Consider the following 26,545-nt stretch of genomic DNA (forward strand, 5'->3'; position numbering starts at 1 on the left):
AAGTGGTAGGGCCTGAGACAGGCCAAGGTCAATGCCAGCAGGGTAGGAGACTGGCTAAAGCTAAAGCCAGCAGGGCCCGTGACAACCAGTAGGACCCGAGACAAGCCCAGGCCACAGTCAGCAGGGCCCGAGACAACCAGTAGGGCCCGAGACAGGCCAAGGCCAAAGCTAGCAGGGCCTGAGACTACCAGTAGGACCCGAGACAAGCCAAGGCCTAAGCCAGAAGGGCCTGAGACAACCAGTAGGACCCAAGACAAGCCGAAGCCAATGCTAGAAGGGTCCGAGACAACCAGTAGGGCTCGAGACAAGCCAAGGCCAAAGCCAGCAGGACCCGAGACAAAAAGTACGACCCGAGAAAAGCCAAGGCCAAAGCCAGCAGGACAGGGACATCCAGTAAGGCCCGAGACAAGCCAAGGTCAAAGTCAGCAGTGCCCGAGACAACAAGTAGGGCCCGATAAAAGCCAAGGCCAAAGCCAGAAGGGCCCGAGACAATAAGTAGGGCCTGAGTCAATCCAAGGTCTAAGCCAGTAGGGCCCAAGAAAACCAGTAGGACCCGAGACAGCCAAAGCCAAAGCCAGCAGGGCCCGGGACAGAACAAGGCCAAAGTCTGCAGGGCCCGAGACAGGCTAAGGCCAAAGCCAGCAGGGCACGAGACCCGCCAACACCAAAGCCAACAGAGCCCAAGACAACCAGTAGGACCTGAAACAACCAGTGGTGCCCAAAACAGGCCTAGGCCAAAGGCCCGAGACAACCGGTAGGGCCCGAAACAGGTGAAGGCCAAAGCCAGCAGGGCCCGAGAAAAGCCAAGGTCAAAGCCAGCTGGTACCAAGATAACGAGTAGGGCCCGAGAAAAGCCAAGGTCAAAGCCAACTGGACCCAAGACAACCTGTAGGGCCAGAGAAAAGCCAAGGTCAAAGCCAGCTGGACCCAAGACAGCCAGTAGGGCCCGAGAAAAGCCAAGGTCAAAGCCAGCTGGACCCAAGACAACCAGTAGGGCCTGAGAAAAGCCAAGGTCAAAACCAGCTGGACCCAAGACAACCAGTAGGGCCCGAAACAAGCCAAGACCAAAGCCAGAAGGGCCCGAGACAACCAGTAGGGCCTGAGACAAGCCAAGGTCAAAGCCAGCAGGGTCCGAGACAACCAGTAGGACCCGAGACAAGCCAAAGCTAATGCCAGAAGGGCCCGAGCCAACCGGTAGGGCTCGAGACAAGCCAAGGCCAAAGCTAGCAGGGCCCGAGACAACAAGTAGGGCCCAAGAAAAGCCAAGACCAAAGCCAGCAGGGAACGAGGCAACCAGTAGGGTGCGAGACAAGCCATGCCAAAGCCAGCAGGGCCCTTAACAACCAGTAGGGCCCGAGACAGAAGAAGGCCAAAGCCAGCAGGGCCCAAGAAAACCAGTAGGGCCTGAGACAGGCCAAGTCCAAAGCCAGTAATGTCCGAGACAACCAGTAGAGCCCGAGACAGGCCAAGGCCAAAGCCAGCAGGTCCCAAGACAACCATTAAGGCAAAAGTTAGGAAAGCCCGAGACAACCAGTAGGGCTTGAGACAGGTCTAGGCCAAGCTCGCAAGGCCCGAGACAACCAGTAGTGCCCCAGACAGGTCTAGTCCAAGCCAGCAAGGCCCATGATAACCAGTAGAGCCCTAGACAAGCCAAGGCCAAAGCCAGCAGGGCCCCAGACATTCAGTAGGGCTCGAGACAAGCCAAAGCCTACAGTGCCCGAGACAACCAATAGGGCCTGAGACAGGCCAAGGCTTAAGCCAGCAGTGCCCGAGACAAGTAGTAGGGCCTGAGACAGGCCAAGACCAATGCCAGCAGGGCACGAGACTGGCTAAAGCTAAAGTCAGCAGGGCCCGCGACAACCAGTAGGACCCGAGACAAGCCAAAGCCACAGTCTGCAGGACTCGAGACAACCAGTAGGGCCCAAAACAGGCCAAGGCCAAAGCCAGCAGGGCCTGAGACAACCAGTAGGACCTGAGACAAGCCAAGGCCAAAGCCAGAAAGGCCCGACACAACCAGTAGAGCCTGAGACAAGCCAAGGTTAAAGCCAGCAAGGCCCGAAACAACCAATAGGACCCGAGACGAGCCAAGGCCAAAGCCAGAAGTGCCCGAGACAGCCTGTAGGGCCTGAGACAAGCCAAAGCCAAATCTAGCAGGGCCCTAGACAGGCCAAAGCCAGGAGGGCCCGAGACAACCATTTCGGCCCAAGAAAATCCAACGTCTAAGCCAGCAGGGCTCAAGACAACTAGTAGGGCCTAAGACAAACCAAGGCCAAAGTCAGCAGTGCCCGAGACAACCAGTAGGGTCTGAGACAAGCCATAACTAGCAGGGCTCAAGTCAACCAGTAGGGCCCGAGACAGGTCTAGTCCAAGCCAGCAAGGTCCAAGACAACCAGTAGGGCCCTAGACAAGCCAAGGCCAAAGCCAGCAGGGCTCCAGACAATCAGTAGGGCTTGAGACAAGCCAAAACCTGCAGTGCCCGAGACAACCAATAGGGCCCGAGACAGGCAAGGCTAAAGCCAGCAGTACCCGAGACAAGTAGTAGGGCCTGAAACAGGCCAAGACCAATGCCAGCAGGGCACGAGACTGGCTGAAGCTAAAGCCAGCAGGGCCCGCGACAACCAGTAGGACCCGAGACAAGCCAATGCCACAATCAGCAGGGCTCGAGACAACCAGTAGGGCCCAAAACAGGCCAAGGCCAAAGGCCCGAAACAAACAGTAGGGCCCGAGACAGGCCAATGCCAAAGCCAGCAGGGCACGAGGCTGGCTAAAGCTAAAGCCAGCAAGGCCCACGACGACCAGTAGGACCCGAGACAAGCCAAGGCCACAGTCAGCTGGGCTCTAGACAACCAGTAGGGCCCAAAACAGGCCAAGGCCAAAGGCCCGAAACAACCAGTAGGGCCCGAGGCAGGCCAAGGCCAAAGCCAGCAAGGCACAAGACTGGCTAATGCCAAAGCCAGCGGGGCCCGAGCCAACCGGTAGGGCTTGAGGCAAGCCAAAGCTAGCAGGGCCCGAGGCAACCAGTAGGGTGCGTGACAAGCCATGCCAAAATCTAGCAGGGCCCGTGACAACCAGTAGGGACCGAGACAGAAGAAGGCCAAAGCCAGCAGGGCCCAAGAAAACCAGTAGGGCCCGAGACAGGCCAAGGCCAAAGCCAGCAGGGTCCGAGACAACCAGTAGAACCCGAGACAGGCCAAGGCCAAAGCTAGCAGGGCCCAAGACAACCAGTAAGGCCCGAGACAGAACAAGGCAAAAGTCAGCAAAGCCCGAGACAACCAGTAGGGCTCGAGACAGGTCTATTCCAAGCCAGCAAGGCCCGAGACAACCAGTAGGGCCCTAGACAAGCCAAGGCTAAAGCCAGCAGGGCCCCAGACAATCAGTAGCGCTGTAGACACGCCAAAGCCAACAGTGCCTGAGACAACCAGTAAGGCCCAAGACAGAACAAGGGAAAAGTCAGGAAAGCCCGAGACAACAAGTAGGGCTTGAGACAGGTCTAGGCCAACCTACCAAGGCCCGAGAAAACCAGTAGGGCCCGAGACAGGTCTAGTCCAGGCCAGCAAGGCCCAAGACAACCAGTATGGCCCGAGACAGGCCAAGGCCAAAGCCAGAAGGGCCCCAGACAATCAGTAGGGTTTGAGACAAGCCAAAAGCCTACAGTGTCCGAGACAACCAATAGGGCCCGAGACAGGCCAAGGCTTAAGCCAGCAGTGCCCAAGACAAGTAGTAGAGCTTGAGACAGGCCAAAGCCAGCAGGGCACAAGACAGACGAAGACCGAAGCCAAGAGAGCCCAAGACAACCAATAGGACCCGAAACAACCAGTGGGGCCCAAAACAGGCCTAGGCCAAAGGCCCGAGACAACTTATAGGACCTGAAACAGGCGAAGGCCAAAGCCAGCAGGGCCCGAGAAAAGCTAAGGTCAAAGCCAGCTGGGCTCAAGACAAGCAGTAGGGCCCGAGAAAAGCCAAGGTCAAAGCCAGCTGTACCCATGAAAACCAGTAGGACCCGAGAAAAGCCAAGGTCAAAGCCAGCTGGACCCAAGACTACCAGTAGGGCCCGAGAAAAGCCAAGGTCAAAGCCAGCTGGACCCAAGACAACCAGTAGGGCCCGAGAAAAGCCAAAGTCAAAGCCAGCTGGACCCAAGACAACCAATAGGGCCCGAGACAAGCCAAGACCAAAGCCAAAAGGGCCCGAGAGAACCATTAGGGCCTGAGACAAGCCAAGGTCAAAGCCAGCAGGGTCCGAGACAACCAGTAGGACCTGAGACAAGCCAAAGCCAATGCCATAAGGGCCTGAGCCAATCGGTAGGGTTCGAGACAAGCCAAGGCCAAAGCCAGCAGGGCCCGAGACAACAAGTAGGGCCCAAGAAAAGCCAAGGCCAAAGCCATCAGGGCACGAGGCAACCAGTAGGGTGCGAGATAAGCCATGCCAAAGCCAGCAGGGCCCGTGACAACCAGTAGGGCCCGAGACAGAAGAAGGCCAAAGCCAGCAGGGCCCAAGAAAACCAGTAGGGCCTGAGACAGGCCAAGGCCAAAGCCAGTAGGGTCCGACACAACCAGCAGAGCCTGAGACAGGCCAAGGCCAAAGCCAGCAGGGCCCGAGACAACCAATAAAGCCCAAGACAGAACAAGTCAAAAGTCAGGAAAGCCCGAGACAACCAGTAGGGCTTGAGACAGGTCTAGGCCAAGCCCGCAAGGCCCGAGACAACGAGTAGTGCCCCAGACAGGTCTAGTCCAAGCCAGCAAGGCCCAAGATAACCAGTAGGGCCCTAGACAAGCCAAGGCCAAAGCCAGCAGGGCCCCAGACATAAAGTAGGGCTCAAGACAAGCCAAAGCCTACAGTGCCCTAGACTACCAATAGGGCCCGAGACAGGCCAAGGCTTAAGCCAGCAGTGCCCGAGACAAGTAGTAGGACCTGAGACAGGCCAAGACCAATGCCAGCAGGGCACGAGACTGGCTAAAGCTAAAGCCAGCAGGGCCCGTGACAACCAGTAGGACCCGAGACAAGCCAAAGCCACAGTCTGCAGGGCTCAAGACTACCAGTAGGGCCCAAAACAGGCCAAGGCCAAAGCCAGCAGGGCCTGTGACAACCAGTAGGACCCGAGACAAGACAAGGCCAAAGCCAGAAGGGCCCGAGACAACCAGTAGGGCCTGAGACAAGCCAAGGTTAAAGCCAACAGGGTCCGAGACAACCAGTAGGACCCGAGACGAGCCAAAGTCAATGCCAGAAGGGCCCGAGACAACCAGTAGGGCTTGAGACAAGCCAAGGCCAGAGCCAGCAGGACCCGAGACAACAAGTAGGGCACGATAAAAGCCAAGGCCAAAGCCAGCAGGGCGCGCGACAACCAGTAGGACCCGAGACAAGCCAAAGCCACAGTCTGCAGGGCTCAAGACAACCAGTAGGGCCCAAAACAGGCCAAGGCCAAAGCCAGCAGGGCTTGAGACAACCAGTAGGACCCGAGACAAGCCAAGTCCAAAGCCAGAAGGGCCCAAGACAACCAGTAGGGCTTGAGACAAGCCAAGGTTAAAGCCAACAGGGTCCGAGACAACCAGTAGGACCCGAGACGACCCAAAGTCAATGCCAGAAGGGCCCGAGACAACCAGTAGGGCTTGAGACTAGCCAAGGCCAGAGCCAGAAGGGCCCGAGACAACCAGTAGGGCCTGAGACAAGCCAAGGTTAAAGCCAGCAGGGCCCGAGACACCAATAGGACCCGAGACGAGCCAAGGCCAAAGCCAGAAGGGCCCGAGACAACCAGTAGGGCCTGAGACAAGCCAAAGCCAAATCTAGCAGGGCCCGAGACAGGCCAAAGCCAGGAGGGCCCGAGACAACCAGTAGGGTCTGAGACAAACCAAGGCCAAAGTCAGCAGGGCCAGAGACAACCAGTAGGGTCTGAGACAAGCCATAGCTAGCAGGGCCCAAGACAACTAGTAGGGCCCGAGACAGGTCTAGTCCAAGCCAGAAAGGCCCAAGACAACCAGTAGGGCCCTAGATAAGCCAAGGACAAAGCCATCAGGGCTCCAGACAATCAGTAGGGCTTGAGACAAACCAAAGCCTGCAGTGCCCGAGACAACCAATAGGGCCCGAGACAGGCAAGGCTAAAGCCAGCAGTACCCGAGACAAGTAGTAGGGCCTGAAACAGGCCAAGACCAATGCCAGCAGGGCACGAGACTGGCTAAAGTTAAACCCAGCAGGGCCCGCTACAACCAGTAGGACCTGAGACAAGCCAAGGCCACAGTGAGCAGGGCTCAAGACAAGCAGTAGGGTCCAAAACAGGTCAAGGCCAAAGGCCCGAAACAAACAGTAGGGCCCGAGACAGGCCAAGGCCAAAGCCAGCAGGGTACGAGACTGGCTAAAGCTAAAGCCAGCAGGGCCCACGACAACCAGTAGGACCCGAGACAAGCCAAGGCCACAGTCAGCAGGGCTCGTGACAACCAGTAGGGCCCAAAATAGGCCAAGGCTAAAGGCCTGAAACAACCTGTAGGGCCCGAGACAAGCCAAGGCCAAAGCCAGAAGGGCCCGAGACAACCAGTAGGGCTGAGACAAGCCAAGGTTAAAGCCAGCAGGGTCCGAGACAACCAGTAGGACCCGAAACAAGCCAAAGCCAATGCCAGAAGGGCCCGAGGTAACCAGTAGCTTCGAGACAAGCCAAGTCCAAAGCAAGCAGGACCCGAGACAACAAGTAGGGCCCGATAAAAGCCAAGGCCAAAGCCAGAAGGGCCCCAGACAACCAGTAGGGCCTGAGGCAAGCCAAGGCTAAAGCCAGTAGGGCCCGAGACAACCAGTAGGACCCGAGACAAACCAAGGCTAAAAGCCAGAAGGGCCCAAGACAACCAGTAGGGCATGAGACAAGCCAAAGCCAAATCTAGCAGGGCCCGAGACAGGCCAAAGCCAGGAGGGCCCGAGACAAACAGTTGGGCCCAAGAAAATCCAAGGTCTAAGCCAGCAGGGATCAAAACAACTAGTAGGGCCTGTGACAAGCCAAGGCCAAAGTCAGCAGGGCCCGAGACAACCAGTAGGGTCTGAGACTAGCCATAGCTAGCAGGGCCCAAGACAACCAGTAGGGCCCGAGACAGGTCTAGTCCAAGCCAGCAAGGCCCAAGACAACCAGTAGGGCCCTAGACAAGCCAAGGCCAAAGCCAGCAGGGCCCCAGATAATCAGTAGCGCTTGAGACAAGTCAAAGCCAACAGTGCCCGAGACATCCAATAGGGCCCAAGACAGGCCAAGGCTAAAGCCAACACTGCCTGAGACAAGTAGTAGGGCCTGAGACAGTCCAAGACTAATGCCAGCAGGGCACAAGACAGGCTAAAGCTAAAGCCAGCAGGGCCCGCGACAACCAGTAGAACCAAAGACAAGCCAAGGCCACATTCAAGAGGGCTCGAGACAACCAGTAGGGCCCAAAACAGGCCAAAGGCCCGAAACAACCAATAGGGCCTGAGACAGGCCAAGGCCAAAGCCAGCATAGCCTGAGACAACCAGTAGGGCTTGAGACAAGCCAAGGCCAAAGCCAGCAGGACCTGAGACAACAAGTAGGGCCCGAGAAAAGCCAAGGCCAAAGCCAGCAGGGCCTGAGACAACCAGTAGGACCCGAGACAGAAGAAGGCCAAAACTAGCATGGCCCAAGAGAACCAGTAGGACCCAAGACAGCCAAAGCCAGAAGGGCCCGACACAGGCCAAGGCCAAAGCCAGCATGGCCTGAGATAACGAGTAGGGCTTGAGACAAGCCAAGGCCAAAGCCAGCAGCACCTGAGACAACAAGTAGGGCCCAAGAAAAGCCAAGACCAAAGCCAGCAGGGCCCGAGACAACCAGTAAGGCCTGAGACAGAACAAGTCAAAAGTCAGCAAAGCCCGAGACAACCAGTAGGGCTCGAGACAGGTCTAGGCCAATCCAGCAAGGCCTGAGACAACCATTAGGGCCCGAGACAGGTGTAGTCCAAACCAGCAAGGCCCAAGACAACCAGTAGGGCCCTAGACAAGCCAAGGCCAAAGCCAGCAGGGCCCGAGACAACCAGTAGGACCCGAGACAAGCCAAATCCAATGCCAGAAGGGCCCGAGACAACCAGTAGAACCCGAGACAGGCCAAGGGTAAAGCCAGCATGGCCCAAGACAACTAGAAGGGCCAAAAACAGGCCAAGGCCAAAGGCCCGAGACAACCAAAAGGACACGATACAGGCCAAGGGCAAAGCCAGCATGGCCCGAGACAACCAGTAGGACCCGAGACAAGCCAAAGCCAATGCCAGAAGGGCCCAAGTCAACCAGTAGGGCTCGAGAGAAGCCAAGGCCAAAGCCAGCAGGGCCGGAGACAACAAGTAGGGCCCGAGAAAAGCCAAGGCCAAAGCCAGCAGGGCCCGAGGCAACCAGTAGGGTGCAAGACAAGCCAAGGCCAAAATCCAGCAGGGCCCGTGACAACCAGTAGGACCCGAGACAGAAGAAGGCCAAAGCCAGCAGGGTCCAAGAAAACCAGCAGGGCCTGAGACATGCCAAGGCCAAAGCCAGCAGGGTCCGAGACAACCAGTAGAGCCCGAGACAGGCCAAGGCCAAAGCCAGCAGGGCCCGATACAAGCAGTAAGGCCCGAGACAGGTCTAGTTCAAGCCAGCAAGGCCCACAGCAAGGCCCAAGACAACCAGTAGGGCCCGAGACAGGCCAAGGCCAAAGCCAGAAGGGCCCCAGACATTCAGTAGGGCTTGAGACAAGCCAAAGCCTACAGTGCCCGAGACAACCAATAGGGCCCGAGACAGGCCAAGGCTTAAGCCAGCTGTGTCCGAGACAAGTAGTAGGGCCTGAGACAGGCCAAAGCCAGCAGGACACAAGACAGGCCAAGACCAAAGCCAACAGAACCCAAGATAACCAATAGGACCCGAAACAACCAGTGGGACCCAAAACAGGCCTAGGTCAAAGGCCCGAGACAACCGGTAGGGCCCGAAACAGGCGAAGGCCAAAGCCAGCAGGGCCCGAGGCAACCAGTAGGGCCCGAGAAAAGCCAAGGTCAAAGCCAGCTGGACACAAGACAACCAGTAGGGCCCCAGACAAGCCAAGGCCAAAGCCAGAAGGGCCCGAGACAACTAGTAGGACCCGAGACAAGCCAAAACCAATGCCAGAAGGTCCCGAGACAACCGGTAGGGCCCGAGACAAGCCAAGGCCAGAGCCAGCAGGGCTGGAGGCAACCAGTAGGGTGCGAGACAAGCCAAGAAAAATCCAGCAGGGTTCGTGACATCCAGTAGGGCCCGAGACAGAAAAAGGCCAAAGCTAGCAGGGTCCATGAAAACCAGTAGGGCCTGAGACAGCCAAGGGCAAAACCAGCAGGGTCCGAGACAACCAGTATAGCCCGAGACAGGCCAAGGCCAAAGCCAGCAGGGCCCGAGACAACCATTAAGGCCCGAGACAGAACAAGGCAAAAGTCAGCAAAGCCCGAGACAACCAGTAGAGCTCGAGACAGGTCTAGGCCAAGCCATCAATGCCCGAGACAACTAGTAGCGTCCGAGACAGGTCTAGTCTAAGCCAGCAAGGCCCGCGACAACCAGTAGGACCCGAGACAATCCAAGGCCATAGTCAACAGGACTCGAGACAACCAGTAGGGCCCAAAACAGGCCAGGGCCAAAGGCCCGAAACAACCAGTAGGGCCCGAGACAGTCCAAGGCCAAAGCCAGCAAGGTACAAGACTGGCTAAAGCCAGCAGTGCCCACGACAACCAGTAGGACCCGAGACAAACCAAGGCCACAGTCAGCAGGGCTCGAGACAACCAATAGGTCCCAAAACAAGCCAAGACCAAAGTCCTGAAACAACCAGTAGGGCCCGAGACAGGCCAAGGCCAAAGCCAGCAGGGCCTGAGACAACTAGAAGGACCCGAGACCAGCCAAGGCCAAAGCCAGAAGGGCCCGAGACAACCAGTAGGGTCTGAGACAAGCCAATGGCAAAGCCAGCAGGGTACGAGACAACCAGTAGGACCAGAGACAAGCCAAAGCCAATGCCAGAAGGGCCCGAGACAACCAGTAGGGCTCGAGACAAGCCAAGGCCAAAGCCAGCAGGACCCGAGACAACAAGTGGGGCCCAATAAAAGCCAAGGCCAAAGCCAGAAGGGCCCGAGACAACCAGTAGGGCCTAAAACAGGCCAAGGCCAAAGGCCCGCAACAAACAGTAGGGCCTGAGACAGGCCAAGGCCAAAGCCAGCAGGGCCCGAAACAACCAGTAGGGCTTGAGACAAGCCAAGGCCAAAGCCAGCAGGACCTGAGACAACAAGTAGGGCCCGAGAAAAGCCAAGGCCAAAACCAGCAGGGCCCGAGACAACCAGTATGGTGCAAGACAAGTCATGCTAAAAGCCAGCAGGGCCCATGACAACCAGTAGCTCCCAAGACAGAAGAAGGCCAAAACTAGCAGGGCCCAAGAATCCCAGTAGGATCCAAGACTGCCAAAGCCAGAAGGGCCCGACACAGTCCAAGGCCAAAGCCAGCAGGGCCCGGGACAGAACAAGGCCAAAGTCTGCAGGGCCCGAGACAGGCCAAGGCCAAAGCTAGCAGGGCCCGGGACAAGCCAAAGCCAATGCCAGCAAGGCCCAAAACAACCGACACAAGCCAAGGCTAAAGACAGCAGGGCCCGAGACAACCAGTAGGGCCCGAGACAGGCCAAAGCCAACAGGGCATGAGACAGGCCAAGACCAAAGCCAACAGAGCCCAAGACAACCAGTAGGACCTGAAACAAACAGTGGTGCCCAAAACAGGCCTAGGCCGAAGGCCCGAGTCAGCCGGTAGGGCCCGAAATAGGCGAAGGCCAAAGCCAGCAGGGCCCGAGAAAAGCCAAGGTCAAAGCCAGCTGGACCCAAGACAACCAGTAGGGCCCGACACAAGCCAAGACCAAAGCCAGAAAGGCCCGAGACAACCAGTAGGGCCTGAGACAAGCCAAGGTCATAGCCAGCAGGGTCCTAGACAGCCAGTAGGTCCCGAGACAAGCCAAAGCCAATGCCAGAAGGGCCCGAGCCAACCTCTAGGGCTCGAGACAAGCCAAGGCCAAAGCCAGCAGGGCCCGAGACAACAAGTAGGGCCTAAGAATAGCCAAGGCCAAAGCCAGCAGGGCCCGAGGTAACCAGTAGGGTGCAAGACAAGCCATGCCAAAATCCAGCAGGGCCCATGACAACCAGTAGGGCCCAAGACAGAAGAAGGCCAAAGTCAGCAGGGCCCATGAAAACCAGTAGGGCCTTAGACAGGCCAAGTTCAAAGCCAGCAGGGTCCGAGACAACCAGTAGAACCCGAGACAGGCCAAGGCAAAAGCCAGCAGGGCCTGAGACAACCAGTAAGGCCTGAGACAGAACAAGGAAAAAGTCAGGAAAGCCCGAGACAACAAGTACGGTTTGAGACAGGTCTAGGCCAAGCCAGCAGGGCCCGAGACAACCAGTAGGGCCCGAGACACGTCTAGTCCAAGCCAACAAGGCCCAAGACAACCAGTAGGGCCCGAGACAGGCCAAGGCCAAAGCCAGAAGGGCCCCAATCAGTAGGGCTTGAGACAAGCCAAAGCCTACAGTGCCCGAGACAACCAATAGGGCCTGAGACAGGCCAAGACTTAAGCCAGCAGTGCCCGAGACAAGTAGTAGGGCCTGAGAGAGGCCAAAGCCAGCAGGGCACAAGACAGGCCAAGACCAAAGCCAACAGAGCCCAAGACAACTAATAGGACCCGAAACAACCAGTGGGGCCCAAAATAGGCCTATGCCAAAGGCCCGAGACAACCGGTAGGGCCCGAAACATGCGAAGGCCAAAGCCAGCAGGGCCCGAGGCAACCAGTAGGGCCCGAGAAAAGCCAAAGTCAAAGCCAGCTGGACCCAAGACAACCAGTAGGGCCTGAGACAAGCAAAGGCCAAAGCCAGAAGGGCCCGAGACAACCAGTAGGGCCTGAGACAAGCCATGGTCCAAGCCAGCAGGGTCCGAGACAACTAGTAGGACCCGAGACAAACCAAAGCCAATGCCAGAAGGGCCCGAGCCAACCTTTAGGGCCCGAGACAAGCCAAAGCCAGCTGGGCCCGAGACAACAAGTAGGGCCTTAGAAAAGCCAAGGCTAAAGCCAGCATGGCCCGAGACCAGTAGGGTGCGAGACAAGCCATGGCAAAATCCAGCAGGGCCCGTGACATCCAGTAGGGCCCGAGACAGAAGAAGGCCAAAGCTAGCAGGGCCCAAGAAAACCAGTAGGGCCTAAGGGCAAAGCCAGCAGGGTCCGAGACAACCAGTAGAGCCCGAGACAGGCCAAGGCCAAAGCCAGAAGGTCCTGAGAAAACCAGTAAGGCCCAAGACAGAAGAAGGCAAAAGTCAGCAAAGCCCGAGACAACAAGTAGGGCTCGAGACAGGTCTAGGCCAAGCCAGCAAGGCCCGAGACAACTAGTAGGATCCGAGACAGGTCTAGTCTAAGCCAGCAAGGCCCGAGACAAACAGTAGGGCCCTAGACAAGCCAAGGCCAAAGCCAGCAGGGCCCCAAACAATCAGTAGGGCTTGAGACAAGCCAAAGCCTACAGTGCCCGAGACAACCAATAGGGCCCGAGACAGGCCAAGGCTAAAGCCAGCAGGGCCCCAGACAAGTAGTAGGGCCTGAGACAGGCCAAGGTCAATGCCAGCAGGGTAGGAGACTGGCTAAAGCTAAAGCCAGCAGGGCCCTCTTCAACCAGTAGGACCCGAGACAAGCCCAGGCCACAGTCAGCAGGGCCCGAGACAACCAGTAGGGCCCAAAACAGGCCAAGGCCAAAGGCCCGAAAAAAACAGTAGGGCCCGAGACAGGCCAAGGCCAAAGCTAGCAGGGCCTGAGACAACCAGTGGGACCCCAGACAAGCCAAGGCCAAAGCCAGAAGGGCCCGAGACAACCAGTAGGACCCAAGAGAAGCCAAAGCCAAAAGGGTCCGAGACAACCAGTAGGGCCTGAGACAGGCCAAGGTCAATGCCAGCAGGGTAGGAGACTGGCTAGAGATAAAGCCAGCAGGAACTGAGACAAAAAGTAAGACCCGAGAAAAGACAAGGCCAAAGCCAGCAGGACAGGGACAACGAGTAAGGCCCGAGACAAGACAAGGTCAAAGTCAGCAGTGCCCGAGACAACAAGTAGGACTCGATAAAAGCCAAGGCCAAATCCAGCAGGGCCCGTGACAACCAGTAGGGCCCGAGACAGAAGAAGGCCAAAGCCAGCAGACCCCGAGAAAACCAGTATGGCCTGAGACAGGCCAAGGCCAAAGCCAACAGGGTCTGAGACAACCAGTAGAGCCCGAGACTGGCCAAGGCCAAAGCTAGCAGGGTCCGAGACAACCAGTAAGGCCCGAGACAGAACAAGGCAAAAGTCAGCAAAGCCCGAGACAACCAGTATGGCTCGAGACAGGTCTAGTCCAAGCCAGCAAGGCCCAAGACAACCAGTAGGGCCCTAGACAAGCCAAAGTCAAAGCCAGCGGAGCCCCAGACAATCAGTAGGGATTGGGACAAGCCAAAGCCTACAGTGCCCAAGACAACCAATAGGGCCTGAGACAGGCCAAGGCTTAAGCCAGCAGTGCCCGAGACAAGTAGTAGGGCCTGAGACAGGCCAAGACCAATGCCAGCACGGCACGAGACTGGCTAAAGCTAAAGCCAGCAGGGCCCACGACAACCAGTAGGACCCGAGACAAGCCAAGGCCACAGTCAGAAGGGCCCGAGACAACCAGTAGGGTCTGAGACAAGCAATAGCTAGCAGGGCCCAAGACAACCAGTAGGGCCCGAGACAGGTCTAGTCCATGCCAGCAATGCCCAAGACAACCAGTAGGGCCCTAGACAAGCCAAGGCAAAAGCCAGCAGGGCCCCAGACAATCAGTAGGGCTTGAGACAAGCCAAAGCCTACAGTGCCCGAGACAACCAATAGGGCCCGAGACAGGCCAAGGCTAAAGCCAGCAGTGCCCGAGACAAGTAGTAGGGCGTGAGACAGGGCAAAACCAATGACAGCAGTGCACGAGACTGGCTGAAGCCAGCAGGGCCCGCGACAACCTGTAGGACCCGAGACAAGCCAAAACCAATGCCAGAAGGGCCCGAGACAACCCGTAGGGCTCGAGACAAGCCAAGGCCAAAGCCAGCAGGAGCCGAAACAACCAGTAGGACCCAAGGCAAGCCAAGGCCAAAGCCAGAAGGGCCCGAGACAACCAGTAGGGCCTGAGACAAACCAAAGGCAAATCTAGCAGGGCCCGAGACATGCCAAAGCCAGGAGGGCCCGAGACAACCAGTAGCGCCTGAGACAAGCCAAGGCCAAAGTCAGCAGGGCCTGAGACAACCAGTAGGGCCAGAGACAGTCCAAGGCCAAAGCCAGGAGGGCCTGAGACAACCTGTAGGACCCGAGACAAGTAAAGGCCAAAGCCAGAAGGGCCCGAGACAACCACTAGGGCCTGAGATAAGCCAAGGTTAAAGACAGCAGGGTCCGAGACAACCAGTAGGACTCGAGACATGCCAAAGCCCATGACAGAAGGCCTGAGACTACAAGTAGGGCTCGAGACAAGCAGTAGGGCCCATGACAGGCCAAGGCCTAAGCCAGCAGGACCTGAGACAACCAGTAGGATCCGAGACAAGCCAAGGCCAAAGTCAGCAGGGCCCGAGACAACCAGTAAGGCCCGACACAGTCCAAGGCTAAAGACAGCAGGGCCTGAGACAGCCAGTAGGGCCCGAGACCAATGAAGGCCAAAGCCATCAGGGCACGAGACAGACCAATGCCAAAGCCAGCAGAGCCCGAGACAACCAGTAGTCCCCGAGACAAGCCAAGGCCTCAGCTAACAGGGCCCGAAACAACCAGTAGGGCCCAAAACAAGCCAAGACCAAAGATCCGAGATAACCAGTAGGGCCCGAGACAGGCCAAGGCCAAAGCCATCAGGGCCCGAGAGAACGAGTGGTGGCTGAGAGAAGCCAAATCCAAAGCCAGCAGGGCCTGAGACAACCAGCAGTGCCGGAGAGAAGTCAAGGCCAAAGCCAGCAGGGCCAAAAACAACCAGTAGGCCCGAGACAAGTCAAGGCTAAAGCCAACCGGGCCCGAGACAACCAGTAGGGCCTGAGACAGGCAAAAGCCAAAGCCAGCAGGGCCCGAGACAACCAGTAGGGCCCGAGACAAGCCAAGGCCACAGTCAACAGAGCTCGAGACAACAAGTAGGGCCCAAAACAGGCCAAGGCCAAAGGCCCGAAACAACCAGTAGGGCCCGAGACAGGCCAAGGCCAAAGCCAGTAGGGCCCCAGACAATCAGTAGGGCTTGAGACATGCCAAGGCCAAAGCCAGCAGGGCCCAAGACTACAAGTAGGGCCCGAGAAAAGCCAAAGCCAGCAGGGCCCGAGGCAACCAGTAGGGTGCGTGACAAGCCATGCCAAAATCCAGCAGTGCCCGTGACAACCAGTAGGGCCCGAGACAGAAGAAGGCCAAACCTAGCAGGGCCCTAAAAAAACAGTAGAGCCTGAGACAGGCCAAGGCCAAAGCCAGCAGGGTCTGAGACAACCAGTAGAGCCCGAGACAGGCCAAGGCCAAAGCCAGCACGGCCCGAGACAACCAGTAAGGCCCGAGACAGAACAAGGTAAAAGTCAGCGAAGTCCGAGACAACCAGTAGGGCTCGAGACAGGTCTAGGCCAAGCCAGCAAGGCCCGAGACAACTAGTAGGGTCCGAGACAGGTCTAGTCTAATCCAGCAACGCCCGAGACAACCAGTTGGGCCCTAGACAAGACAAGGCCAAAGCCAGCAGGGCCCCAGACAATCAGTAGGGCTTGAGACAAGCCAAAGCCTACAGTGCCCGAGAAAACCAATAGGGCCCGACACAGGCCAAGGCTAAAGCCAGCAGGGCCCGAGACAAGTAGTAGGGCCTGAGACAGGCCAAGGTCAATGCCAGCAGGGTAGGAGACTGGCTAAAGCTAAAGCCAGCAGGGCCCGCGACAACCAGTAGGACTCGAGACAAGCCCAGGCCACAGTCAGCAGGGCCCGAGACATACCAGTAGGGCCCAAAACAGGCCAAGGCCAAAGGCCCGAAACAACCAGTAGGGCCCGAGACAGGCCACGGCCAAAGCTAGCAGGGCCCGAGACAACCAGTAGGGCTTGAGACAAGCTAAGGCCAAAGCCAGCAGGGCCCGAAGCAACCAGTAGGGCTTGAGACTAGCCAAGGCTAAAGCCAGCAGGACCTGAGACAACAAGTAGGGCCCAAGAAAAGCCAAGGCCAAAGCCAGCAGGGCCCGAGTCAACCAGTATGGTGCAAGGCAAGCCATGCCAAAAGCCAGCAGGGCCCGTGACAACCAGTAGGGCACGAGACAGAAGAAGGACAAAACTAACAGCCAAAGCCAGCAGAGCCCGGGACACAACAATGCCAAAGTCTGCAGGGCCCGAGACAGGCAAAGGCCAAAGCTAGCAGGGCCCGGGACAAGCCAAAGCCAATGCCACCAAGGCCCAAAATAACCGACACAGGCCAAGGCTAAAGACAGCAGGGCCCGAGACAACCAGTAGGGCCCGAGACAGGCCAAAGCCAGCAGGGCACGAGAAAAGCCAAGATCAAAGCCAGCTGGACTCAAGATAATGAGTAGGGCCCGAGAAAAGCCAAGGTCAATGCCAGAAGGGCCCGAGCCAACCGGTAGGGCTCGAGAAAAGCCAAGGCCAAGCCAGCAGGGCCAGAGACAAGCCAAGACCAAAGCCAGAAGGACCCGAGACAACCAGTAGGGCCTGACACAAGCCAAGGTTAAAGCCAGCAGGGTCTGAGACTACCAGTAGGACCCGAGACAAGCCATAGCCAGCAGGGCCCGAGACAACAAGTAGGGCCCGAGAAAAGCCAAGGCCAAAGCCAGCAGGGCCCGAGGCAACCAGTAGAGCCCGAGACAGGCCAAGGCCAAAGCCAGCAGGGTCCGAGACAACAAGTAGGGCCCGAGACAAGCCAAGACCAAAGCCAGAAGGGCCCGAGACAACCAGTAGGGCCTGAGACAAGCCAAGGTCAAAGCCAGCAGGGTCTGAGACAACCAGTAGGACCCGAGACAAGCCAAAGCCAGCAGGGCCCGAGACAACAAGTAGGGCCCGAGAAAAGCCAAGGCCAAAGCCAGCAGGGCCCGAGGCAACCAGTAGAGCCCGAGACAGGACAAGGCCAAAGCCAGCAGGGCCCCAGACAACCAGTAAGGCACGAAACAGAAAAAGGCAAAAGTCAGGAAAGCCCGAGACAACCAGTAGGGTTTGAGACAGGTCTAGGCCAAGCCAGAAGGGCCTGAGACAACCAGTAGGGCCTGACACAAGCCAAGGTTAAAGCCAGCAGGGTCTGAGACAACCAGTAGGACCCGAGACAAGCCAAAGCCAATGCCAGAAGGGCCCGAGCCAACCGGTAGGGCTCGAGACAAGCCAAGGCCAAAGCCAGCAGGGCCCGAGACAACAAGTAGGGCCCGAGACAAACCAAGACCAAAGCCAAAAGGGCCCGAGCCAACCGGTAGGGCTCGAGACAAGCCAAGGCCAAAGCCAGCAGGGTCCGAGACAACAAGTAGGGCCCGAGACAAGCCAAGACCAAAGCCAGAAGGGCCCGAGACAACCAGTAGGGCCTGAGACAAGCCAAGGTCAAAGCCAGCAGGGTCTGAGACAACCAGTAGGACCCGAGACAATCCAAAGCCAGCAGGGCCCGAGAAAACAAGTAGGGCCCTAGAAAAGCCAAGGCCAAAGCCAGCAGGGCCCGAGGCAACCAGTAGAGCCTGAGACAGGCCAAGGCCAAAGCCAGCAGGGCCCCAGACAACCAGTAAGGCACGAGACCGAAAAAGGCAAAAGTCAGGAAAGCTCGAGACAACGAGTAGGGCTTGAGACAGGTCTAGGCCAAGCCAGCAAGTCTCGAGACAACCAGTAGGGCCCAAGACAGCTCTAGTCCAAGCCAGCAAGGCCCCAGACAATCAGTAGGGCTTGAGCCAAGCCAAAGCCTACAGTGCCCGAGACAACCAATATGGCCCAAGACAGGCCAAGGCTTAAGCCAGCAGTGCCCGAGACAAGTAGTAGGCCTGAGACAGGCCAAAGCCAGCAGGGCACAAGACAGGTCAAGATCAAAGCCAACAGAGCCCAAGACAACTAATAGGACCGTAAACAACCAGTGAGGCCCGAAACAGGCGAAGGCCAAAGCCAGCAGGGCCCGTGGCAACCAGTAGGGCCCGAGAAAAGCCAAGGTCAAAGCCAGCTGGACCCAAGACAACCAGTAGGGCCTGACACGAGCCAAGGCCAAAGCCAGAAGGGCCCGGGACAACCAGTAGGACCTGAGACAAGCCAAGGTCAAAGCCAGCAGGATCCGAAACAACTAGTAGGACCCGAGACAAGCCAAAGCCAATGCCAGAAGGGCCCGAGCCAACCGGTAGTGCTCGAAACAAGCCAACGCCAAAGCCAGCTGGGCCCGAGACAACCAGTAGGGTGCGAGACAAGCCATGGCAAAATCCAGCAGGGCCCGTGACATCCAGTAGGGCCCGAGACAGAAGAAGGCCAAAGCTAGCAGGGCCCTAGAAAACCAGTAGGGCCTGAGACAGGCCAAGGCCAAAGCCAGCAGGATCCGAAACGACCAGTAGAGCCCTAGACAGAACAAGGCAAAAGTCAGCAAAGCCCGAGATAACCAGTAGGGCTCGAGACAGCTCTAGGCCAAGCCAGCAAGGCCCGAGACAACCAGTAGGGCCCTAGACAAGCCAAAGCTAGAGCCAACAGGGCCCCAGACAATCAGTAGGGCTTGAGACAAGCTAAAGCCTACAGTGCCCGAGACAACCAATAGGGCCCGACACAGGCCAAGGCTAAAGCCAGCAGGGCCCGAGACAAGTAGTAGGGCCTGAGACAGGCCCAGGTCAATGCCAGCAGGGTAGGAGACTGGCTAAAGCTAAAGCCAGCAGGGCCCTCGACAACCAGTTGGTCCCCAGACAAGCCCAGGCCACAGTCAGCAGGGCCCGAGTCAGCCAGTAGGGCCCAAAACAGGCCAAGGCCAAAGGCCTGAAACATCCAGTAGGGCCCGAGACAGGCCAAGGCCAAAGCTAGCAGGGCCTGAGACAACCAGTAGGACCCGAGACAAGCCAAGGCCAAAGCCAGAAGGGCCCGAGACAACCAGTAGTACCCAAGACAAGCCGAAGCCAATGCCAGAAAGGCCCGAGACAACTAGTAGGGCTCGAGACAAGCCAAGGCCAAAGCCAGTAGGACCCGAGACAAAAAGTAGGACCCGAGATAAGCCAACGCCAAAGGGACATCCAGTAAGGCCCGAGACAAGCCAAGGTCAAAGTCTGCAGTGCCCGAGACAACTAGTAGGTCCCGAGACAAGCCAAGGTCAATGCCAGTAGGGCCACAGACAGGCCAAAGCCAGCAGGGCCTCAGACAACCAATGCGGCCTAAAACAGGCCAAAGGCAGTTGGGCCCGATGCAACCAGTAGGGCACGAGGTATGCCAAGGTCAAAGACAGTATGGCCACAGACAGGCCAAGGCCAAAACCAGCAGGGTCCGAGGCAAGCCAAGGCTAAAGCCAGCAGGGCCCGAGACAACCAGTAGGGCCAAAGAAAGGCTAAGGCCAAAGCCAGCGGGGCCCGAGCCAACTGGTAGGGCTTGAGACAAGCCAAGGGCAAAGCCAGCAGGGCCCGAGACTACAAGTAGGGCCCGAGAAAAGCCAAAGCCAGCAGGGCCCGTGACAACCAGTAGGGCCCGAGACAGAAGAAGGCCAAAGCCAGCAGGGCCGAAGAAAACCAGTAGGGTCCGAGACAGGCCAAGGCCAAAGCCAGCAGGGTCCGAGACAACCAGTAGAGCCCGAGACAGGCCAAGGCCAAAGCTAGCAGGGCCCAAGACAACCAGTAAGGCCCGAGACAGAACAAGGCAAAAGTCAGGAAAGCCCGAGACAACCAGTATGGCTCGAGACAGGTCTAGGCCAAGCCAGCAAGGGCCAGGACAGGTCTAGTCCAAGCTAGCAATGCCCAAGACAACCAGTAGGGCCCTAGACAAGCCAGGGTCAAAGCCAGCAGGGCCCCAGACAATCAGTAGGGCTTGGGACAAGCCAAAGCCTACAGTGACCAAGACAACCGATAGGGCCCGAGACAGGCCAAGGCTTAAGCCAGCAGTGCCCGAGACAAGTAGTAGGGCCTGAGACAGGCCAACACCAATGCCAGCATGGCACAAGACTGGCTAAAGCTAAAGCCAGCAGGGCCCACGACAACCAGTAGGACCCGAGACAAGCCAAGGCCACTGTCAAAAGGGCCCGAGACAACCAGTAGGGTCTGAGACAAGCCAAAGCTAGCAGGGCCCAAGACAACCAGTAGGGCCCGAGACAGCTCTAGTCCAAGCCAGCAACGCCAAGACAAACAGTAGGGCCCTTGACAAGCCAAGGCCAAAGCCAGCAGGGCCCCAGACAATCAGTAGGGCTTGAGACAAGCCAAAGCCTACAGTGCCCAAGACAACCAATAGGGCCCGAGAAAGGCCAAGGCTAAAGCCAGCAGTGCCGAAGACAAGTAGTAGGGCCTGAGACAGGGCAAGATCGGTGCCAGCAGTGCACGAGACTGGCTAAAGCCAGCAGTGCCCGCGACAACCAGTAGGACCCGAGACAAGCCAAAACTTATGCCAGAAGGGCCCGAGACAATCAGTAGGGCTCGAGACAAGCAAAGGCCAAAGGGAGCAGGACCCAAGACAACCAGTAGGACCCGAGACAAGCCAAGGCCAAAGCCAGAAGGGCCCGAGACAACCAGTAGGGCCTGAGACAAGCCAAAGGTAAATCTAGCAGGGCCCGAGACAGGCCAAAGCCAGGAGGGCCCGAGACAACCAGTTGGGCCCAAGAAAATCCAAGGTCTAAGCCAGCAGGGCTCAACACAACTAGTAGGGCCTGAGACAAGCCATAGCTAGGAGGGCCCAAGACAACCAGTAGGGCCCGAGACAGGTCTAATCCAAGCCAGCAAGACCCAAGACAACCAGTAGGGCCCTAGACAAGCCAAGGCCAAAGCCAGCAGGGCCGCAGACAATCAGTAGGGCTTGAGACAAGCCAAGGCCAAAGCCAGCAGGGCCCGAGACTACAAGTAGGGCCCGAGAAAAGCTAAAGGCAGCAGGGCCCGAGGCAACCAGTAGAGTGCGTGACAAGCCATGCCAAAATCCAGCAGGGCCCGTGACAACCAGTAGGGCCTGAGACAGAAGAAGGCCAAAGCCAGCAAGGCCCAAGAAAACCAGTAGGGCCCGAGACAGGCCAAGGCCAAAGCCAGCAGGGTCTGAGACAACCAGTAGAGCCCGAGACAGGCCAAGGCCAAAGCTAACAGGGCCCGAGAAAACCAGTAAGGCCCGAGACAGAACAAGGCAAAAGTTAGGAAAGCCCGAGACAGGTCTAGGCCAAGCCAGCAAGGCCCAAGACAACCAGTAGGGCCTGAGACAGGTCTAGTCCAAGCCAGCAAGGCCCAAGACAACCAGTAGCGCCCTAGACAAGCCAAGGTCAAAGCCAGCAGGTCCCCAGACAATCAGTAGGGCTTGGGACAAGCCAAAGCCTACAGTGCCCAAGACAACCAATAGGGACCGAGACAGGCCAAGGCTTAAGCCTGCAGTGCCCGAGACAAGTAGTAGGGCCTGAGACAGGCGAAGACCAATGCCAGCACGGCACGAGCCTGGCTAAATCTAAAGTCAGCAGGGCCCACGACAACCAGTAGGACCCGAGACAAGCCAAGGCTACAGTCAGAAGGGCCCGAGACAACCAGTAGGGTCTGAGACAAGCCATAGCTAACAGGGCCCAAGACAACCAGTAGGGCCCGAGACAGGTCTAGTCCAAGCCAGCAATGCCCAAGACAACCAGTAGGGCCCTAGACAAGCCAAGGCCAAAGCCAGCAGGGCTCCAGACAATCAGTAGGGCTTGAGACAAGCCAAAGCCTACAGTGCCCGAGACAACCAACAGGGCCCGAGACCGGCCAAGGCTAAAGCCAGCAGGGCCCGAGACAAGTAGTAGGGCCTGAGACAGGGCAAGACCAATGACAGCAGTGCACGACACTGGCTGAAGCCAGCAGGGCCCGCGACAACCAGTAGGACCCGAGACAATCCAAAAACAATGCCAGAAGGGCCCGAGACAACCAGTAGGGCTCGAGACAAGCCAAGGCCAAAGCCAGCAGGACCCAAGACAACCAGTAGGACCCGAGACAAGCCAAGGCCAAAGCCAGAAGGGCCCGAGACAACCAGTAGGGCCTGAGACAAGCCAAAGGCAAATCTAGCAGGGCCCGAGACAGGCCAAAGCCAGGAGGGCCCGAGACAACAAGTTAGGCCCAAGAAAATCCAAGGTCTAAGCCAGCAGGGCTCAAGACAACTAGTAGGGCCTGAGACAAGCCAAGGCCAAAGTCAGCAGGGCCCGAGACAACCAGTAGGGTCTGAGATAAGCCAAGGCCAAAGCCAGCAGGGCCCGCGACAACCAGTAGGGCCCGAGACAGGCCAAGACTAAAGCCAGCAGTGCCCGAGACAAGTAGTAGGGCCTGAGACAGGCCAAGACCAATGCCAGCAGGGCACGAGACTGGCTAAAGCTAAAGCCAGCAGGGCATGCGACAACCAGTAGGACCTGAGACAAGTCAAGGCCACAATCAGCAGGGCTTGAGACAACCAGTAGGGCCCAAAACAGGCTAAGGCCAAGGGCCCGAAACAACCAGTAGGGCCGGAGACAGTCCAAGGCCAAAGCCAGCTGGGCACGAGACAACGAGTAGGGCCAGAGACAGGCCAAGACAAAAACCAGAAGGGCCCGAGACATCCAGAAGGGCCTTAGACAATCCAAGGTAAAAGCCAACAGGGCCCTAGACATCCAAAAGGGCCCGGGCAGGCCAAAGCCTGCATGGCCTGAGAAAATCAGTAGGGCCTGAGACAGGCCAAGACCAAGCCCTCAGGGCCCGAGACAAGCCAAGGTCAAAGCCACTGGGCCCGAGACAAGCCAAGACCAAAGTCAGTAGGGCCCAAGACAACCGGTAGGGTCCGAGAAAAGCCAAGGCCAAAGCCAGCAAGGCCCAAGACAACAAGTGGTGGCTGAGAGAAGCCAAATCCAAAGCCAGCAGGGCCTGAGACAACCAGTAGTTCAGGAGAGAAGTCAAGGCCAAAGCCAGCAGGGCTAAAAACAACCAGCAGGCCCGAGACAAGTCAAGGCTAAAGCCAACAGGGCCCGAGACAACCAGTAGGGCCTGAGACAGGCAAAAGCCAAAGCCAGCAGGGCTCGAGACAACCAGTAGGGCCCGAGACAGGCAAGGCCAACACCAGCAGGGTCTGAGACAGGCCAAGGTCAACAACCAGTAGCCCCGAGACAGGTCAAGGCTAAAGCCAACAGGGCCCGAGACAACCAGTAGGGCCTGAGACAGGCCAAGGCTAAAGCCAGCAGTGCCCGAGACAAGTAGTAGGGCCTGAGACAGGGCAAGACCAATGACAGCAGTGCACGAGACTGGCTGAAGCCAGCAGGGCCCGCGACAACCAGTAGGACCCCAGACAAGCCAAAACCAATGCCAGAAGGGCCAGAGAAGACCAGTAGGGCTCGAGACAAGCCAAGGCCAAAGCCAGCAGGACCCGAGACAACCAGTGGGACCCGAGACAAGCCAAGGCCAAAGCCAGAAGGGTCCGAGACAACCAGTAGGGCCTGAGACAAGCCAAAGGCAAATCTAGCAGGGCCCGAGACAGGCCAAAGCCAGGAGACAACCAGTTGGGCCCAAGAAAATCCAAGGTCTAAGCCAGCAGGGCTCAAGACAACTAGTAGGGCCTGAGACAAGCCAAGGCCAAAGTCAGCAGGGCCCGAGACAACCAATAGGGTCTGAGACAAGCCATGGCAAAAGCCAGCAAGGCCCGCGACAACCAGTAGGACCCGAGACAAGCCAAGGCCACAATCAGCAGGGCTCAAGACAACCAGTAGGGCCCAAAACAGGCAAAAGCCAAAGGCCCGAAAGAACGAGTAGGGCCTGAGGCAGGCCAAGGTCAAAGCCAGCAGGGACTGAGACAACCAGTAGGACCCGAGACAAGCCAAGGCCAAAGCCAGAAGGGCCCAAGACAACCAGTAGGGCCCTAGACAAGCCAAGGCCAAAGCCAGCAGGGCCCCAGACAATCAGTAGGGCTTGAGACAAGCCAAAGCCTACAGTGCCCGATACAACCAATAGGGCCCGAGACAGGCCAAGGCCAAAGCCAGAAGGGCCCGAGACAACCAGTAGGGCCTGATACAAGCCAAGGTTAAAGCCAGCAGTGCCCGAGACAAGTAGTAGGGCCTGAGACAGGCCAAGACCAATGCCAGCAGGGCACAAGACTGGCTAATGCTAAAGCCAGCAGGGCACGCGACAACCAGTAGGACCCGAGCCAAGCCAAGGCCACAGTCAGCAGGGCTTGAGACAACCAGTAGGGCCCAAAACAGGCCAAGGGCCCGAAACAACCAGTAGGGCCAAAGACAGTCCAAGGCCAAAGCCAGCAGGGCCTGAGACAACCTGTAGGACCCGAGACAAGCCAAGGCCAAAGCCAGAAGGGCCCGAGACAACCAGTAGGACCCGAGACAAGCCAAGGCCAAAGCCAGAAGGGTCCGAGACAACCAGTAGGACCCGAGACAAGCCAAAGCCCATGACAGAAGGGTCCGAGACTACGAGTAGGGCTCGAGACAAGCAGTAGGGCCCAAGACAGGCCAAGGCCTAAGCCAGCAGGGCCTGAGACAACCAGTAGGATCCGAGACAAGCCAAGGCCAAAGTCAGCAAGGCCCGACACAACCAGTAAGGCCTGACACAGTCCAAGGCTAAAGACAGCAGGGCCTGAGACAGCCAGTAGGGCCCGAGACCGATGAAGGCCAAAGCCATCAGGGCACGAGACAGACCAATGCCAAAGCCAGCAGAGCCCGAGACAACCAGTACTCCCCGAGACAAGCCAAGGCCTCAGCTACCAGGGCCCGAAACAACCAGTAGGGCCCAAAACAAGTCAAGACCAAAGACCCTAGATAACCAGTAGGGCCTGAGACAGGCCAAGCCCAAAGCCATCAGAGCCCGAGACAAGTAGTAGGGCCCGAGACAGGCCAAGGCCAAAGCTAACAGGGACCGAGACAACCAGTAGGGCCCGAAACAGGCTAAGGCCAAAGCCAGCAGGGCCCGAGACATCCAGTAGGGCCCGAGACAGGCCAAGGCCAAAGCCAGCAGGGTATGAGACAACAAGTAGGGCCAGAGACAGGCCAAGACAAAAACCAGCAGGGCCCGAGACATCCAGAAGGGCCTTAGACAATCCAAGGTAAAAGCCAGCAGGGCCCGAGACATCCAAAAGGGCCCGGGCAGGCCAAAGCCTGCATGGCCTGAGAAAATCAGTAGGGCCTGAGACAGGCCAAGACGAAGCCCTCAGGGCCCGAGACAAGCCAAGGTCAAAGCCACTGGGCCCGAGACAAGCCAAGACCAAAGTCAGTAGGGCCCAAGACAACCGGTAGGGTCCGAGAAAAGCCAAGGCCTAAGCCAGCAAGGCCCGAGACAACGAGTGGTGGCTGAGAGAAGCCAAATCCAAAGCCAGCAGGGCCTGAGACAACCAGCAGTGCCGGAGAGAAGTCAAGGCCAAAGCCAGCAGGGCCAAAAACAACCAGTAGGCCCGAGACAAGTCAAGGCTAAAGCCAACAGGGCCCGAGACAACCAGTAGGGCCTGAGACAGGCAAAAGCCAAAGCCAGCAGGGCCCGAGACAACCAGTAGAGCCCGAGACAGGCAAGGCCAACACTAGTAGGGCCTGAGACAGGCCAAGGCCAAAACCAGCAGGGCCCAAGATAAATAGTAGGGCCCGAGACAGGCCAAGGCCAAAGCCAGTAGGTCCTGAGACAGGCCTAGGTCAAAACCAGCAGGGCCCGAGAGAGGCCAAAACAAGCCGTGCCCGAGAAAACCACTAGGGCCTGAGACAGGCCAATTCCAAAGCCTGCAGGGCCCGAGACAGGCCAAGACCACAAGGGCCCGAGACAACCAGTAGGGCTTGAGACAAGCCAAGGCCAAAGCCAGCAGGACCTGAGACAACAAGTAGGGACCGAGAAAAGCCAAGGCCAAAGCCTGCGGGGTCCGAGACAACCAGTGGGGCCCGAGACAGAAGAAGACCAAAACAACCGACACAGGCCAAGGCTAAAGACAGCAGGGCCCGAGACAACCAGTAGGGGCCAAAACAGGCCAAAGCCAAAGGCCCGAAACAACCAGTAGGGCCCAAGACAGGCCAAGGCCATAGCCAGCAGGGCCTGAGACAACCAGTAGGACCCGAGACAAGCCAAGGCCAAAGTCAGAAGGGCCCGAGACAACCAGTAGGGCCTGAGACAAGCCAAGCTTAAAGCCAGCAAGGTCCGAGACAACCAGTAGGACCCGAGACAAGCCAAAGCCAATGCCAGAAGGGCCCGAGAAAACCAGCTGGGCTCGGGACAAGCCAAGACCAAAGCCAGCAGGACCCGAGACAACAAGTAGGCCACAATAAAAGCCAAGGCCAAAGCCTGAAGGGCCCGAGACAACCAGTAGGGCCTGAAACAAGCCAAGGTTTAATGCCAGTAGGGCTCGAGACAACCAGTAGGACCTGAGACAAGCAAAGGCTAAAAGCCAGAAGGGCGTAAGACAACCAGTAGGGCCTGAGATAAGCCAAAGCCAAATCTAGCAGGTCCCGAGACAGGCCATAGCCAGGAGGGCCCGACACAACCAGTTGGGC

The sequence above is a fragment of the Phyllobates terribilis genome, unplaced genomic scaffold, assembly GCF_046119375.1.
Source record: "Phyllobates terribilis strain yellow unplaced genomic scaffold, ASM4611937v1 Scaffold_11__3_contigs__length_659146591, whole genome shotgun sequence".
NCBI lineage: Eukaryota > Metazoa > Chordata > Amphibia > Anura > Dendrobatidae > Phyllobates > Phyllobates terribilis.